A 19,083-nucleotide genomic window follows, 5' to 3' on the forward strand; every position below is an offset into this window, starting at 1 on the left:
CTACCTTGGTAGGCAGCTGAAAGGCACCACAAAAGTTGTTCTACCTGCTTTCTGGGCTGAGATGGGGAACCGCTGAATTTTGGAGTCAGCCGGTGACAAAATGTTCCAAAGACACCCCATGCACAACTCCACCGGGGAAGGTGCCAGGCAGGAGTTCTCTTGGTAGTTTTTACACTACCTTGGTAGGCATTTGAAAGGCACCACAAATGTTGTTCTACCTGCTTTCTGGGCTGAGATGGGGAACCGCTGAATTTTGGAGTCGGCCGGTGAAAAAATGTTCCAAACACACCCCATGCACAACTCCACCGGGGAAGGTGCCAGGCAGGAGTTCTCCTGGTAGTTTTTACATTGCTCCGGTAGGCATCTGAAAGACACCACAAAGGTTGTTGTACCTTCTTTCTGGGCTGAGATGGGGAACCGCTGAATTTTGGAGTCGGCCGGTGACAAAATGTTCCAAAGACACCCCATGCACAACTCCACCGGGGAAGGTGCCAGACAGGAGTTCTCTTAGTAGTTTTTACACTACCTTGGTAGGCAGCTGAAAGGCACCATTAAAGTTGTTGTACCTTCTTTCTGGGCTGAGATGGGGAACCGCTGAATTTTGGAGTCGGCCGGTGACAAAATGTTCCAAAGACACCCCATGCACAACTCCACTAGCGAAGGTGCCAGGGACGAGTTCTGTTGGTAGTTTTTACATTGCTCCGGTAGGCATCAAAAGGACACCACAAAAGTTGTTCTTCCTGCTTTCTGGGCTGAGATGGGGAATCGCTGAATTTTGGACTCGGCCGGTGACAAAATGTTCCAAAGACACCCCATGCACAACTCCACCGGGGAAGGTGCCAGGCAGGAGTTCTCTTGGTAGTTTTTACACTACCTTGGTAGGCAGCTGAAAGGCACCACAAAAGTTGTTCTACCTGCTTTCTGGGCTGAGATGGGGAACCGCTGAATTTTGGAGTCGGCCGGTGACAAAATGTTCCAAACACACCCCATGCACAACTCCACCGGGGAAGGTGCCAGGCAGGAGTTCTCTTGGTAGTTTTTACATTGCTCCGGTAGGCAGCAAAAGGACACCACAAAAGTTGTTCTTCCTGCTTTCTGGGCTGAGATGGGGAACCGCTGAATTTTGGACTCGGCCGGTGACAAAATGTTCCAAAGACACCCCATGCACAACTCCACCGGGGAAGGTGCCAGGCAGGAGTTCTCTTGGTAGTTTTTACACTACCTTGGTAGGCAGCTGAAAGGCACAAGAAAAGTTGTTCTTCCTGCTTTCTGGGCTGAGATGGGGAACCGCTGAATTTTGGAGTCGGCCGGTGACAAAATGTTCCAAAGACACCCCATGCACAAACTCCACTAGCGAAGGTGCCAGGGACGAGTTCTGTTGGTAGTTTTTACATTGCTCCGGTAGGCATCTGAAGGACACCACAAAAGTTGTTCTTCCTGCTTTCTGGGCTGAGATGGGGAACCGCTGAATTTTGGAGTCGGCCGGTGACAAAATGTTCCAAAGACACCCCATGCACAACTCCACCGGGGAAGGTGCCAGGCAGGAGTTCTCTTGGTAGTTTTTACACTACCTTGGTAGGCAGCTGAAAGGCACAAGAAAAGTTGTTGTACCTTCTTTCTGGGCTGAGATGGGGAACCGCTGAATTTTGGAGTCGGCCGGTGACAAAATGTTCCAAAGACACCCCATGCACAACTCCACCGGGGAAGGTGCCAGAAAGGAGTTCTCTTAGTAGTTTTTACACTACCTTGGTAGGCATTTGAAAGGCACCACAAAAGTTGTTCTTCCTGCTTTCTGGGCTGAGATGGGGAACCGCTGAATTTTGGACTCGGCCGGTGACAAAATGTTCCAAACACACCCCATGCACAACTCCACTAGCGAAGGTGCCAGGGACGAGTTCTGTTGGTAGTTTTTACATTGCTCCGGTAGGCACCAAAAGGACACCACAAAAGTTGTTCTTCCTGCTTTCTGGGCTGAGATGGGGAACCGCTGAATTTTGGACTCGGCCGGTGACAAAATGTTCCAAAGACACCCCATGCACAACTCCACCGGGGAAGGTGCCAGGCAGGAGTTCTCTTGGTAGTTTTTACACTACCTTGGTAGGCAGCTGAAAGGCACCACAAAAGTTGTTCTTCCTGCTTTCTGGGCTGAGATGGGGAATCGCTGAATTTTGGAGTCGGCCGGTGACAAAATGTTCCAAACACACCCCATGCACAACTCCACTAGCGAAGGTGCCAGGGACGAGTTCTGTTGGTAGTTTTTACATTGCTCCGGTAGGAAGCAAAAGGACACCACAAAAGTTGTTCTTCCTGCTTTCTGGGCTGAGATGGGGAATCGCTGAATTTTGGACTCGGCCGGTGACAAAATGTTCCAAACACACCCCATGCACAACTCCACCGGGGAAGGTGCCAGAAAGGAGTTCTCTTAGTAGTTTTTACACTACCTTGGTAGGCATTTGAAAGGCACCACAAAAGTTGTTCTTCCTGCTTTCTGGGCTGAGATGGGGAACCGCTGAATTTTGGAGTCGGCCGGTGACAAAATGTTCCAAACACACCCCATGCACAACTCCACTAGCGAAGGTGCCAGGGACGAGTTCTGTTGGTAGTTTTTACATTGCTCCGGTAGGCATCAAAAGGACACCACAAAAGTTGTTCTTCCTGCTTTCTGGGCTGAGATGGGGAACCGCTGAATTTTGGAGTCGGCCGGTGACAAAATGTTCCAAAGACACCCCATGCGCAACTCCACCGGGGAAGGTGCCAGGCAGGGGTTCTCTTGGTAGTTTTTACACTACCTTGGTAGGCAGCTGAAAGGCACCACTAAAGTTGTTGTACCTTCTTTCTGGGCTGAGATGGGGAACCGCTGAATTTTGGAGTCGGCCGGTGACAAAATGTTCCAAAGACACCCCATGCACAACTCCACCGGGGAAGGTGCCAGAAAGGAGTTCTCCTGGTAGTTTTTACATTGCTCCGGTAGGCATCTGAAAGACACCACAAAAGTTGTTCTACCTGCTTTCTGGGCTGAGATGGGGAACCGCTGAATTTTGGAGTCGGCCGGTGACAAAATGTTCCAAACACACCCCATGCACAACTCCACCGGGGAAGGTGCCAGACAGGACTTCTCTTAATAGTTTTTACACTACCTTGGTAGGCATCTGAAAGACACCACAAAAGTTGTTTTACCTGCTTTCTGGGCTGAGATGGGGAACCGCTGAATTTTGGAGTCGGCCGGTGACAAAATGTTCCAAACACACCCCATGCACAACTCCACCGGGGAAGGTGCCAGGGACGAGTTCTGTTGGTAGTTTTTACATTGCTCCGGTAGGCATCAAAAGGACACCACAAAAGTTGTTCTTCCTGCTTTCTGGGCTGAGATGGGGAATCGCTGAATTTTGGACTCGGCCGGTGACAAAATGTTCCAAAGACACCCCATGCACAACTCCACCGGGGAAGGTGCCAGGCAGGAGTTCTCTTGGTAGTTTTTACACTACCTTGGTAGGCAGCTGAAAGGCACCACAAAAGTTGTTCTACCTGCTTTCTGGGCTGAGATGGGGAACCGCTGAATTTTGGAGTCAGCCGGTGACAAAATGTTCCAAAGACACCCCATGCACAACTCCACCGGGGAAGGTGCCAGGCAGGAGTTCTCTTGGTAGTTTTTACACTACCTTGGTAGGCATTTGAAAGGCACCACAAAAGTTGTTCTACCTGCTTTCTGGGCTGAGATGGGGAACCGCTGAATTTTGGAGTCGGCCGGTGACAAAATGTTCCAAACACACCCCATGCACAACTCCACCGGGGAAGGTGCCAGGCAGGAGTTCTCTTAGTAGTTTTTACACTACCTTGGTAGGCATCTGAAAGGCACCACAAAGGTTGTTGTACCTTCTTTCTGGGCTGAGATGGGGAACCGCTGAATTTTGGAGTCGGCCGGTGAAAAAATGTTCCAAAGACACCCCATGCACAACTCCACCGGGGAAGGTGCCAGGCAGGAGTTCTCTTGGTAGTTTTTACACTACCTTGGTAGGCATCTGAAAGGCACCACAAAAGTTGTTCTTCCTGCTTTCTGGGCTGAGATGGGGAACCGCTGAATTTTGGAGTCGGCCGGTGAAAAAATGTTCCAAACACACCCCATGCACAACTCCACTAGCGAAGGTGCCAGGGACGAGTTCTGTTGGTAGTTTTTACATTGCTCCGGTAGGCATCAAAAGGACACCACAAAAGTTGTTGTACCTGCTTTCTGGGCTGAGATGGGGAATCGCTGAATTTTGGAGTCGGCCGGTGACAAAATATTCCAAAGACACCCCATGCACAACTCCACCGGGGAAGGTGCCAGGCAGGAGTTCTCTTGGTAGTTTTTACACTACCTTGGTAGGCATCTGAAAGGCACCACAAAAGTTGTTCTACCTGCTTTCTGGGCTGAGATGGGGAACCGCTGAATTTTGGACTCGGCCGGTGACAAAATGTTCCAAACACACCCCATGCACAACTCCACTAGCGAAGGTGCCAGGGACGAGTTCTGTTGGTAGTTTTTACATTGCTCCGGTAGGCAGCAAAAGGACACCACAAAAGTTGTTCTTCCTGCTTTCTGGGCTGAGATGGGGAACCGCTGAATTTTGGAGTCGGCCGGTGACAAAATGTTCCAAAGACACCCCATGCACAACTCCACCGGGGAAGGTGCCAGAAAGGAGTTCTCTTAGTAGTTTTTACACTACCTTGGTAGGCATTTGAAAGGCACCACAAAAGTTGTTCTTCCTGCTTTCTGGGCTGAGATGGGGAACCGCTGAATTTTGGAGTCGGCCGGTGACAAAATGTTCCAAACACACCCCATGCACAACTCCACTAGCGAAGGTGCCAGGGACGAGTTCTGTTGGTAGTTTTTACATTGCTCCGGTAGGCATCAAAAGGACACCACAAAAGTTGTTCTTCCTGCTTTCTGGGCTGAGATGGGGAATCGCTGAATTTTGGACTCGGCCAGTGACAAAATGTTCCAAAGACACCCCATGCACAACTCCACCGGGGAAGGTGCCAGGCAGGAGTTCTCTTGGTAGTTTTTACACTACCTTGGTAGGCAGCTGAAAGGCACCACAAAAGTTGTTCTACCTGCTTTCTGGGCTGAGATGGGGAACCGCTGAATTTTGGCGTCGGCCGGTGACAAAATGTTCCAAACACACCCCATGCACAACTCCACCGGGGAAGGTGCCAGGCAGGAGTTCTCTTGGTAGTTTTTACATTGCTCCGGTAGGCAGCAAAAGGACACCACAAAAGTTGTTCTTCCTGCTTTCTGGGCTTAGATGGGGAATCGCTGAATTTTGGACTCGGCTGGTGACAAAATGTTCCAAACACACCCCATGCACAACTCCACCGGGGAAGGTGCCAGGCAGGAGTTCTGTTGGTAGTTTTTACATTGCTCCGGTAGGCATCAAAAGGACACCACAAAAGTTGTTCTTCCTGCTTTCTGGGCTGAGATGGGGAACCGCTGAATTTTGGACTCGGCCGGTGACAAAATGTTCCAAACACACCCCATGCACAACTCCACTAGCGAAGGTGCCAGGGACGAGTTCTGTTGGTAGTTTTTACATTGCTCCGGTAGGCAGCAAAAGGACACCACAAAAGTTGTTCTTCCTGCTTTCTGGGCTGAGATGGGGAATCGCTGAATTTTGGACTCGGCTGGTGACAAAATGTTCCAAACACACCCCATGCACAACTCCACCGGGGAAGGTGCCAGAAAGGAGTTCTCCTGGTAGTTTTTACACTACCTTGGTAGGCATTTGAAAGGCACCACAAAAGTTGTTCTTCCTGCTTTCTGGGCTGAGATGGGGAACCGCTGAATTTTGGACTCGGCCGGTGACAAAATGTTCCAAACACACCCCATTCACAACTCCACTAGCGAAGGTGCCAGGGACGAGTTCTGTTGGTAGTTTTTACATTGCTCCGGTAGGCATCAAAAGGACACCACAAAAGTTGTTCTTCCTGCTTTCTGGGCTGAGATGGGGAACCGCTGAATTTTGGAGTCGGCCGGTGACAAAATGTTCCAAAGACACCCCATGCGCAACTCCACCGGGGAAGGTGCCAGGCAGGAGTTCTCTTGGTAGTTTTTACACTACCTTGGTAGGCAGCTGAAAGGCACCACTAAAGTTGTTGTACCTTCTTTCTGGGCTGAGATGGGGAACCGCTGAATTTTGGAGTCGGCCGGTGACAAAATGTTCCAAAGACACCCCATGCACAACTCCACCGGGGAAGGTGCCAGGAAGGAGTTCTCTTGGTAGTTTTTACACTACCTTGGTAGGCAGCTGAAAGGCACCACAAAAGTTGTTCTACCTGCTTTCTGGGCTGAGATGGGGAACCGCTGAATTTTGGAGTCGGCCGGTGACAAAATGTTCCAAACACACCCCATGCACAACTCCACCGGGGAAGGTGCCAGACAGGACTTCTCTTAATAGTTTTTACACTACCTTGGTAGGCATCTGAAAGACACCACAAAAGTTGTTTTACCTGCTTTCTGGGCTGAGATGGGGAACCGCTGAATTTTGGAGTCGGCCGGTGACAAAATGTTCCAAACACACCCCATGCACAACTCCACCGGGGAAGGTGCCAGGGACGAGTTCTGTTGGTAGTTTTTACATTGCTCCGGTAGGCATCAAAAGGACACCACAAAAGTTGTTCTTCCTGCTTTCTGGGCTGAGATGGGGAATCGCTGAATTTTGGACTCGGCCGGTGACAAAATGTTCCAAAGACACCCCATGCACAACTCCACCGGGGAAGGTGCCAGGCAGGAGTTCTCTTGGTAGTTTTTACACTACCTTGGTAGGCAGCTGAAAGGCACCACAAAAGTTGTTCTACCTGCTTTCTGGGCTGAGATGGGGAACCGCTGAATTTTGGAGTCAGCCGGTGACAAAATGTTCCAAAGACACCCCATGCACAACTCCACCGGGGAAGGTGCCAGACAGGAGTTCTCTTAGTAGTTTTTACACTACCTTGGTAGGCATTTGAAAGGCACCACAAAAGCTGTTCTACCTGCTTTCTGGGCTGAGATGGGGAACCGCTGAATTTTGGAGTCGGCCGGTGACAAAATGTTCCAAAGACACCCCATGCACAACTCCACCGGGGAAGGTGCCAGACAGGAGTTCTCCTGGTAGTTTTTACATTGCTCCGGTAGGCATCTGAAAGACACCACAAAAGTTGTTCTACCTGCTTTCTGGGCTGAGATGGGGAACCGCTGAATTTTGGAGTCGGCCGGTGACAAAATGTTCCGAAGACACCCCATGCACAACTCCACCGGGGAAGGTGCCAGCCAGGAGTTCTCTTGGTAGTTTTTACACTACCTTGGTAGGCAGCTGAAAGGCACCACAAAAGTTGTTCTTCCTGCTTTCTGGGCTGAGATGGGGAACCGCTGAATTTTGGACTCGGCTGGTGACAAAATTTTAATAAATACACCCCATGCACAACTCCACTAGCGAAGCTGCCAGGAACGAATTCTGTTGGTAGTTTTTACATTGCTCCGGTAGGCATCTGAAAGACACCACAAAAGTTGTTCTACCTGCTTTCTGGGCTGAGATGGGGAACCGCTGACTTTTGGAGTCGGCTGGTGACAAAATGTTCCAAAGACACCCCATGCACAACTCCACCGGGGAAGGTGCCAGACAGGAGTTCTCCTGGTAGTTTTTACATTGCTCCGGTAGGCATCTGAAAGACACCACAAAAGTTGTTCTACCTGCTTTCTGGGCTGAGATGGGGAACCGCTGAATTTTGGAGTCGGCCGGTGACAAAATGTTCCAAAGACACCCCATGCACAACTCCACCGGGGAAGGTGCCAGAAAGGAGTTCTCCTGGTAGTTTTTACATTGCTCCGGTAGGCATCTGAAAGACACCACAAAAGTTGTTCTACCTGCTTTCTGGGCTGAGATGGGGAACCGCTGAATTTTGGAGTCGGCCGGTGACAAAATGTTCCAAACACACCCCATGCACAACTCCACCGGGGAAGGTGCCAGACAGGACTTCTCTTAATAGTTTTTACACTACCTTAGTAGGCATCTGAAAGGCACCACAAAAGTTATTGTACCTGCTTTCTGGTCTGAGATGGGGAACCGCTGAATTTTGGACTCGGCCGGTGACAAAATGTTCCAAACACACCCCATGCACAACTCCACTAGCGAAGGTGCCAGGGACGAGTTCTGTTGGTAGTTTTTACATTGCTCCGGTAGGCAGCAAAAGGACACCACAAAAGTTGTTCTTCCTGCTTTCTGGGCTGAGATGGGGAATCGCTGAATTTTGGACTCGGCCGGTGACAAAATGTTCCAAAGACACCCCATGCACAACTCCACCGGGGAAGGTGCCAGGCAGGAGTTCTCTTGGTAGTTTTTACACTACCTTGGTAGGCAGCTGAAAGGCACCACAAAAGTTGTTCTACCTGCTTTCTGGGCTGAGATGGGGAATCGCTGAATTTTGGAGTCGGCCGGTGACAAAATGTTCCAAACACACCCCATGCACAACTCCACCGGGGAAGGTGCCAGGCAGGAGTTCTGTTGCTAGTTTTTACATTGCTCCGGTAGGCATCAAAAGGACACCACAAAAGTTGTTCTACCTGCTTTCTGGGCTGAGATGGGGAACCGCTGAATTTTGGAGTCGGCCGGTGACAAAATGTTCCAAATACACCCCATGCACAACTCCACCGGGGAAGGTGCCAGAAAGGAGTTCTCTTAGTAGTTTTTACATTGCTCCGGTAGGCATCAAAAGGACACCACAAAAGTTGTTCTTCCTGCTTTCTGGGCTGAGATGGGGAATCGCTGAATTTTGGACTCGGCCGCTGACAAAATGTTCCAAAGACACCCCATGCACAACTCCACTAGGGAAGGTGCCAGACAGGAGTTCTCTTAGTAGTTTTTACACTACCTTTGTAGGCATTTGAAAGGCACCACAAAAGTTGTTGTACCTTCTTTCTGGGCTGAGATGGGGAACCGCTGAATTTTGGACTCGGCCGGTGACAAAATGTTCCAAAGACACCCCATGCACAACTCCACTAGGGAAGGTGCCAGACAGGAGTTCTCTTAGTAGTTTTTACACTACCTTGGTAGGCATTTGAAAGGCACCACAAAAGTTGTTCTTCCTGCTTTCTGGGCTGAGATGGGGAACCGCTGAATTTTGGACTCGGCCGGTGACAAAATGTTCCAAACACACCCCATGCACAACTCCACTAGTGAAGGTGCCAGGGACGAGTTCTGTTGGTAGTTTTTACATTGCTCCGGTAGGCATCAAAAGGACACCACAAAAGTTGTTCTTCCTGCTTTCTGGGCTGAGATGGGGAATCGCTGAATTTTGGACTCGGCCGGTGACAAAATATTCCAAAGACACCCCATGCACAACTCCACCGGGGAAGGTGCCAGGCAGGAGTTCTCTTGGTAGTTTTTACACTACCTTGGTAGGCAGCTGAAAGGCACCACAAAAGTTGTTCTACCTGCTTTCTGGGCTGAGATGGGGAACCGCTGAATTTTGGACTCGTCCGGTGAAAAAATGTTCCAAAGACACCCCATGCACAACTCCACCGGGGAAGGTGCCAGAAAGGAGTTCTGTTGGTAGTTTTTACATTGCTCCGGTAGGCATCAAAAGGACACCACAAAAGTTGTTCTTCCTGCTTTCTGGGCTGAGATGGGGAACCGCTGAATTTTGGACTCGGCCGGTGACAAAATGTTCCAAAGGCACCCCATGCACAACTCCACCGGGGAAGGTGCCAGGCAGGAGTTCTCTTGGTAGTTTTTACACTACCTTGATAGGCATTTGAAAGGCACCACAAAAGTTGTTCTACCTGCTTTCTGGGCTGAGATGGGGAACCGCTGAATTTTGGAGTCGGCCGGTGACAAAATGTTCCAAACACACCCCATGCACAACTCCACCGGGGAAGGTGCCAGACAGGACTTCTCTTAGTAGTTTTTACACTACCTTGGTAGGCATTTGAAAGGCACCACAAAAGTTGTTCTTCCTGCTTTCTGGGCTGAGATGGGGAACCGCTGACTTTTGGACTCGGCTGGTGACAAAATGTTCCAAACACACCCCATGCACAACTCCACCGGGGAAGGTGCCAGGCAGGAGTTCTCTTGGTAGTTTTTACACTACCTTGGTAGGCATTTGAAAGACACCACAAAAGTTGTTCTACCTGCTTTCTGGGCTGAGATGGGGAACCGCTGAATTTTGGAGTCGGCCGGTGACAAAATGTTCCAAAGACACCCCATGCACAACTCCACCGGGGAAGGTGCCAGAAAGGAGTTCTCTTAGTAGTTTTTACATTGCTCCGGTAGGCATCAAAAGGACACCACAAAAGTTGTTCTTCCTGCTTTCTGGGCTGAGATGGGGAATCGCTGAATTTTGGACTCGGCCGGTGACAAAATGTTCCAAAGACACCCCATGCACAACTCCACTAGGGAAGGTGCCAGACAGGAGTTCTCTTAGTAGTTTTTACACTACCTTGGTAGGCATTTGAAAGGCACCACAAAAGTTGTTCTTCCTGCTTTCTGGGCTGAGATGGGGAACCGCTGAATTTTGGACTCAGCCGGTGACAAAATGTTCCAAAGACACCCCATGCACAACTCCACTAGGGAAGGTGCCAGGCAGGAGTTCTCTTAGTAGTTTTTACACTACCTTGGTAGGCATTTGAAAGGCACCACAAAAGTTGTTCTTCCTGCTTTCTGGGCTGAGATGGGGAACCGCTGAATTTTGGACTCGGCCGGTGACAAAATGTTCCAAACACACCCCATGCACAACTCCACTAGCGAAGGTGCCAGGGACGAGTTCTGTGGGTAGTTTTTACATTGCTCCGGTAGGCATCAAAAGGACACCACAAAAGTTGTTCTTCCTGCTTTCTGGGCTGAGATGGGTAATCGCTGAATTTTGGACTCAGCCGGTGACAAAATATTCCAAAGACACCCCATGCACAACTCCACCGGGGAAGGTGCCAGGCAGGAGTTCTCTTGGTAGTTTTTACACTACCTTGGTAGGCAGCTGAAAGGCACCACAAAAGTTGTTCTTCCTGCTTTCTGGGCTGAGATGGGGAACCGCTGAATTTTGGACTCGGCCGGTGAAAAAATGTTCCAAACACACCCCATGCACAACTCCACCGGGGAAGGTGCCAGGGACGAGTTCTGTTGGTAGTTTTTACATTGCTCCGGTAGGCATCAAAAGGACACCACAAAAGTTGTTCTTCCTGCTTTCTGGGCTGAGATGGGGAACCGCTGAATTTTGGAGTCGGCCGGTGACAAAATGTTCCAAAGGCACCCCATGCACAACTCCACCGGGGAAGGTGCCAGGCAGGAGTTCTCTTGGTAGTTTTTACACTACCTTGGTAGGCAGCTGAAAGGCACCACAAAAGTTGTTCTTCCTGCTTTCTGGGCTGAGATGGGGAACCGCTGAATTTTGGACTCGGCCGGTGAAAAAATGTTCCAAACACACCCCATGCACAACTCCACTAGCGAAGGTGCCAGGGACGAGTTCTGTTGGTAGTTTTTACATTGCTCCGGTAGGCATCAAAAGGACACCACAAAAGTTGTTCTTCCTGCTTTCTGGGCTGAGATGGGGAACCGCTGAATTTTGGACTCGGCCGGTGACAAAATGTTCCAAAGACACCCCATGCACAACTCCACCGGGGAAGGTGCCAGGCAGGAGTTCTCTTGGTAGTTTTTACACTACCTTGGTAGGCAGCTGAAAGGCACCACAAAAGTTGTTCTACCTGCTTTCTGGGCTGAGATGGGGAACCGCTGAATTTTGGAGTCGGCCGGTGACAAAATGTTCCAAAGACACCCCATGCACAACTCCACCGGGGAAGGTGCCAGGCAGGAGTTCTCTTAGTAGTTTTTACACTACCTTGGTAGGCATTTGAAAGGCACCACAAAAGTTGTTCTTCCTGCTTTCTGGGCTGAGATGGGGAACCGCTGAATTTTGGACTCGGCCGGTGACAAAATGTTCCAAACACACCCCATGCACAACTCCACTAGCGAAGGTGCCAGGGACGAGTTCTGTTGGTAGTTTTTACATTGCTCCGGTAGGCAGCAAAAGGACACCACAAAAGTTGTTCTTCCTGCTTTCTGGGCTGAGATGGGGAACCGCTGAATTTTGGAGTCGGCCGGTGACAAAATGTTCCAAAGACACCCCATGCACTACTCCACCCGGGAAGGTGCCAGACAGGACTTCTCTTGGTAGTTTTTACACTACCTTGGTAGGCATTTGAAAGGCACCACAAAAGTTGTTCTTCCTGCTTTCTGGGCTGAGATGGGGAATCGCTGAATTTTGGAGTCGGCCGGTGAAAAAATGTTCCAAAGACACCCCATGCACAACTCCACCGGGGAAGGTGCCAGACAGGAGTTCTCCTGGTAGTTTTTACATTGCTCCGGTAGGCATCTGAAAGACACCACAAAAGTTGTTCTACCTGCTTTCTGGGCTGAGATGGGGAACCGCTGACTTTTGGACTCGGCTGGTGACAAAATGTTCCAAACACACCCCATGCACAACTCCACCGGGGAAGGTGCCAGACAGGAGTTCTCCTGGTAGTTTTTACATTGCTCCGGTAGGCATCTGAAAGACACCACAAAAGTTGTTCTACCTGCTTTCTGGGCTGAGATGGGGAACCGCTGAATTTTGGAGTCGGCCGGTGACAAAATGTTCCAAACACACCCCATGCACAACTCCACCGGGGAAGGTGCCAGACAGGAGTTCTCCTGGTAGTTTTTACATTGCTCCGGTAGGCATCTGAAAGACACCTCAAAAGTTGTTCTACCTGCTTTCTGGGCTGAGATGGGGAACCGCTGAATTTTGGAGTCGGCCAGTGACAAAATGTTCCAAACACACCCCATGCACAACTCCACCGGGGAAGGTGCCAGAAAGGAGTTCTCCTGGTAGTTTTTACATTGCTCCGGTAGGCATTTGAAAGGCACCACAAAAGTTGTTCTACCTGCTTTCTGGGCTGAGATGGGGAACTGCTGAATTTTGGAGTCGGCCGGTGACAAAATGTTCCAAAGACACCCCATGCACAACTCCACCGGGGAAGGTGCCAGACAGGAGTTCTCTTAATAGTTTTTACACTACCTTGGTAGGCGTCTGAAAGGCACCACAAAAGTTGTTGTACCTGCTTTCTGGGCTGAGATGGGGAACCGCTGAATTTTGGACTCGGCCGGTGACAAAATGTTCCAAAGACACCCCATGCACAACTCCACTAGCGAAGGTGCCAGGGACGAGTTCTGTTGGTAGTTTTTACATTGCTCCGGTAGGCATCAAAAGGACACCACAAAAGTTGTTCTTCCTGCTTTCGGGGCTGAGATGGGGAATCGCTGAATTTTGGAGTCGGCCGGTGACAAAATGTTCCAAAGACACCCCATGCACAACTCCACCGGGGAAGGTGCCAGGCAGGAGTTCTCTTGGTAGTTTCTACACTACCTTGGTAGGCAGCTGAAAGGCACAAGAAAAGTTGTTGTACCTTCTTTCTGGGCTGAGATGGGGAACCGCTGAATTTTGGACTCGGCCGGTGACAAAATGTTCCAAACACACCCCATGCACAACTCCACCGGGGAAGGTGCCAGACAGGAGTTCTCCTGGTAGTTTTTACATTGCTCCGGTAGGCATCTGAAAGACACCACAAAAGTTGTTCTACCTGCTTTCTGGGCTGAGATGGGGAACCGCTGAATTTTGGAGTCGGCCGGTGACAAAATGTTCCAAACACACCCCATGCACAACTCCACCGGGGAAGGTGCCAGAAAGGAGTTCTCCTGGTAGTTTTTACATTGCTCCGGTAGGCATCTGAAAGACACCACAAAAGTTGTTCTACCTGCTTTCTGGGCTGAGATGGGGAACCGCTGAATTTTGGAGTCGGCCGGTGACAAAATGTTCCAAACACACCCCATGCACAACTCCACCGGGGAAGGTGCCAGACAGGAGTTCTCTTAATAGTTTTTACACTACCTTGGTAGGCATCTGAAAGACACCACAAAAGTTGTTTTACCTGCTTTCTGGGCTGAGATGGGGAACCGCTGAATTTTGGAGTCGGCCGGTGACAAAATGTTCCAAAGACACCCCATGCACAACTCCACCGGGGAAGGTGCCAGACAGGAGTTCTCTTAATAGTTTTTACACTACCTTGGTAGGCATCTGAAAGGCACCACAAAAGTTGTTGTACCTGCTTTCTGGGCTGAGATGGGGAACCGCTGAATTTTGGACTCGGCCGGTGACAAAATGTTCCAAACACACCCCATGCACAACTCCACTAGCGAAGGTGCCAGGGACGAGTTCTGTTGGTAGTTTTTACATTGCTCCGGTAGGCAGCAAAAGGACACCACAAAAGTTGTTCTTCCTGCTTTCTGGGCTGAGATGGGGAATCGCTGAATTTTGGAGTCGGCCGGTGACAAAATGTTCCAAAGACACCCCATGCACAACTCCACCGGGGAAGGTGCCAGGCAGGAGTTCTCTTGGTAGTTTTTACACTACCTTGGTAGGCAGCTGAAAGGCACCACAAAAGTTGTTCTACCTGCTTTCTGGGCTGAGATGGGGAATCGCTGAATTTTGGAGTCGGCCGGTGAAAAAATGTTCCAAAGACACCCCATGCACAACTCCACCGGGGAAGGTGCCAGACAGGAGTTCTCCTGGTAGTTTTTACATTGCTCCGGTAGGCATCTGAAAGACACCACAAAAGTTGTTCTACCTGCTTTCTGGGCTGAGATGGGGAACCGCTGAATTTTGGACTCGGCTGGTGACAAAATGTTCCAAACACACCCCATGCACAACTCCACCGGGGAAGGTGCCAGACAGGAGTTCTCCTGGTAGTTTTTACATTGCTCCGGTAGGCATCTGAAAGACACCACAAAAGTTGTTCTACCTGCTTTCTGGGCTGAGATGGGGAACCGCTGAATTTTGGAGTCGGCCGGTGACAAAATGTTCCAAACACACCCCATGCACAACTCCACCGGGGAAGGTGCCAGACAGGAGTTCTCCTGGTAGTTTTTACATTGCTCCGGTAGGCATCTGAAAGACACCTCAAAAGTTGTTCTACCTGCTTTCTGGGCTGAGATGGGGAACCGCTGAATTTTGGAGTCGGCCAGTGACAAAATGTTCCAAACACACCCCATGCACAACTCCACCGGGGAAGGTGCCAGAAAGGAGTTCTCCTGGTAGTTTTTACATTGCTCCGGTAGGCATTTGAAAGGCACCACAAAAGTTGTTCTACCTGCTTTCTGGGCTGAGATGGGGAACTGCTGAATTTTGGAGTCGGCCGGTGACAAAATGTTCCAAAGACACCCCATGCACAACTCCACCGGGGAAGGTGCCAGACAGGAGTTCTCTTAATAGTTTTTACACTACCTTGGTAGGCATCTGAAAGGCACCACAAAAGTTGTTGTACCTGCTTTCTGGGCTGAGATGGGGAACCGCTGAATTTTGGACTCGGCCGGTGACAAAATGTTCCAAACACACCCCATGCACAACTCCACTAGCGAAGGTGCCAGGGACGAGTTCTGTTGGTAGTTTTTACATTGCTCCGGTAGGCATCAAAAGGACACCACAAAAGTTGTTCTTCCTGCTTTCGGGGCTGAGATGGGGAATCGCTGAATTTTGGAGTCGGCCGGTGACAAAATGTTCCAAAGACACCCCATGCACAACTCCACCGGGGAAGGTGCCAGGCAGGAGTTCTCTTGGTAGTTTTTACACTACCTTGGTAGGCAGCTGAAAGGCACAAGAAAAGTTGTTGTACCTTCTTTCTGGGCTGAGATGGGGAACCGCTGAATTTTGGACTCGGCCGGTGACAAAATGTTCCAAACACACCCCATGCACAACTCCACCGGGGAAGGTGCCAGACAGGAGTTCTCCTGGTAGTTTTTACATTGCTCCGGTAGGCATCTGAAAGACACCACAAAAGTTGTTCTACCTGCTTTCTGGGCTGAGATGGGGAACCGCTGAATTTTGGAGTCGGCCGGTGACAAAATGTTCCAAACACACCCCATGCACAACTCCACCGGGGAAGGTGCCAGAAAGGAGTTCTCCTGGTAGTTTTTACATTGCTCCGGTAGGCATCTGAAAGACACCACAAAAGTTGTTCTACCTGCTTTCTGGGCTGAGATGGGGAACCGCTGAATTTTGGAGTCGGCCGGTGACAAAATGTTCCAAACACACCCCATGCACAACTCCACCGGGGAAGGTGCCAGACAGGAGTTCTCTTAATAGTTTTTACACTACCTTGGTAGGCATCTGAAAGACACCACAAAAGTTGTTTTACCTGCTTTCTGGGCTGAGATGGGGAACCGCTGAATTTTGGAGTCGGCCGGTGACAAAATGTTCCAAAGACACCCCATGCACAACTCCACCGGGGAAGGTGCCAGACAGGAGTTCTCTTAATAGTTTTTACACTACCTTGGTAGGCATCTGAAAGGCACCACAAAAGTTGTTGTACCTGCTTTCTGGGCTGAGATGGGGAACCGCTGAATTTTGGACTCGGCCGGTGACAAAATGTTCCAAACACACCCCATGCACAACTCCACTAGCGAAGGTGCCAGGGACGAGTTCTGTTGGTAGTTTTTACATTGCTCCGGTAGGCAGCAAAAGGACACCACAAAAGTTGTTCTTCCTGCTTTCTGGGCTGAGATGGGGAATCGCTGAATTTTGGAGTCGGCCGGTGACAAAATGTTCCAAAGACACCCCATGCACAACTCCACCGGGGAAGGTGCCAGAAAGGAGTTCTCTTGGTAGTTTTTACACTACCTTGGTAGGCAGCTGAAAGGCACCACAAAAGTTGTTCTACCTGCTTTCTGGGCTGAGATGGGGAACCGCTGAATTTTGGCGTCGGCCGGTGACAAAATGTTCCAAAGACACCCCATGCACAACTCCACCGGGGAAGGTGCCAGAAAGGAGTTCTCCTGGTAGTTTTTACATTGCTCCGGTAGGCATTTGAAAGGACACCACAAAAGTTGTTCTACCTGCTTTCTGGGCTGAGATGGGGAACCGCTGAATTTTGGAGTCGGCCGGTGACAAAATGTTCCAAAGACACCCCATGCACAACTCCACCGGGGAAGGTGCCAGACAGGAGTTCTCTTAATAGTTTTTACACTACCTTGGTAGGCATCTGAAAGGCACCACAAAAGTTGTTGTACCTGCTTTCTGGGCTGAGATGGGGAACCGCTGAATTTTGGACTCGGCCGGTGACAAAATGTTCCAAACACACCCCATGCACAACTCCACTAGCGAAGGTGCCAGGGACGAGTTCTGTTGGTAGTTTTTACATTGCTCCGGTAGGCATCAAAAGGACACCACAAAAGTTGTTCTTCCTGCTTTCTGGGCTGAGATGGGGAACCGCTGAATTTTGGAGTCGGCCGGTGACAAAATGTTCCAAACACACCCCATGCACAACTCCACCGGGGAAGGTGCCAGAAAGGAGTTCTCCTGGTAGTTTTTACATTGCTCCGGTAGGCATCTGAAAGACACCACAAAAGTTGTTCTACCTGCTTTCTGGGCTGAGATGGGGAACCGCTGAATTTTGGAGTCGGCCGGTGACAAAATGTTCCAAACACACCCCATGCACAACTCCACCGGGGAAGGTGCCAGACAGGAGTTCTCTTAATAGTTTTTACACTACCTTGGTAGGCATCTGAAAGACACCACAAAAGTTGTTTTACCTGCTTTCTGGGCTGAGATGGGGAACCGCTGAATTTTGGAGTCGGCCGGTGACAAAATGTTCCAAACACACCCCATGCACAACTCCACCGGGGAAGGTGCCAGACAGGAGTTCTCTTAATAGTTTTTACACTACCTTGGTAGGCATCTGAAAGACACCACAAAAGTTGTTGTACCTGCTTTCTGGGCTGAGATGGGGAACCGCTGAATTTTGGACTCGGCCGGTGACAAAATGTTCCAAACACACCCCATGCACAACTCCACTAGCGAAGGTGCCAGGGACGAGTTCTGTTGGTAGTTTTTACATTGCTCCGGTAGGCAGCAAAAGGACACCACAAAAGTTGTTCTTCCTGCTTTCTGGGCTGAGATGGGGAATCGCTGAATTTTGGAGTCGGCCGGTGACAAAATGTTCCAAAGACACCCCCTGCACAACTCCACCGGGGAAGGTGCCAGGCAGGAGTTCTCTTGGTAGTTTTTACACTACCTTGGTAGGCAGCTGAAAGGCACAAGAAAAATTGTTGTACCTGCTTTCTGGGCTGAGATGGGGAACAGCTGAATTTTGGACTCGGCTGGTGACAAAATTTTAATAAATACACCCCATGCACAACTCCACTAGCGAAGGTGCCAGGAACGAATTCTGTTGGTAGTTTTTACATTGCTCCGGTAGGCATCTGAAAGACACCACAAAAGTTGTTCTTCCTGCTTTCTGGGCTGAGATGGGGAACCGCTGAATTTTGGAGTCGGCCGGTGACAAAATGTTCCAAAGACACCCCATGCACAACTCCACCGGGGAAGGTGCCAGACAGGAGTTCTCCTGGTAGTTTTTACATTGCTCCGGTAGGCATCTGAAAGACACCACAAAAGTTGTTCTACCTGCTTTCTGGGCTGAGATGGGGAACCGCTGAATTTTGGAGTCGGCCGGTGACAAAATGTTCCAAACACACCCCATGCACAACTCCACCGGGGAAGGTGCCAGAAAGGAGTTCTCCTGGTAGTTTTTACATTGCTCCGGTAGGCATCTGAGAGACACCACAAAAGTTGTTCTTCCTGCTTTCTGGGCTGAGATGGGGAACCGCTGAATTTTGGAGTCGGCCGGTGACAAAATGTTCCAAAGACACCCCATGCACAACTCCACCGGGGAAGGTGCCAGGCAGGAGTTCTCTTGGTAGTTTTTACACTACCTTGGTAGGCAGCTGAAAGGCACAAGAAAAATTGTTGTACCTGCTTTCTGGGCTGAGATGGGGAACAGCTGAATTTTGGACTCGGCTGGTGACAAAATTTTAATAAATACACCCCATGCACAACTCCACTAGCGAAGGTGCCAGGAACGAATTCTGTTGGTAGTTTTTACATTGCTCCGGTAGGCATCTGAAAGACACCACAAAAGTTGTTCTTCCTGCTTTCTGGGCTGAGATGGGGAACCGCTGAATTTTGGAGTCGGCCGGTGACAAAATGTTCCAAAGA

Source organism: Falco biarmicus, chromosome 2 (genome assembly GCF_023638135.1).
Source record: "Falco biarmicus isolate bFalBia1 chromosome 2, bFalBia1.pri, whole genome shotgun sequence".
NCBI classification, from domain to species: domain Eukaryota; kingdom Metazoa; phylum Chordata; class Aves; order Falconiformes; family Falconidae; genus Falco; species Falco biarmicus.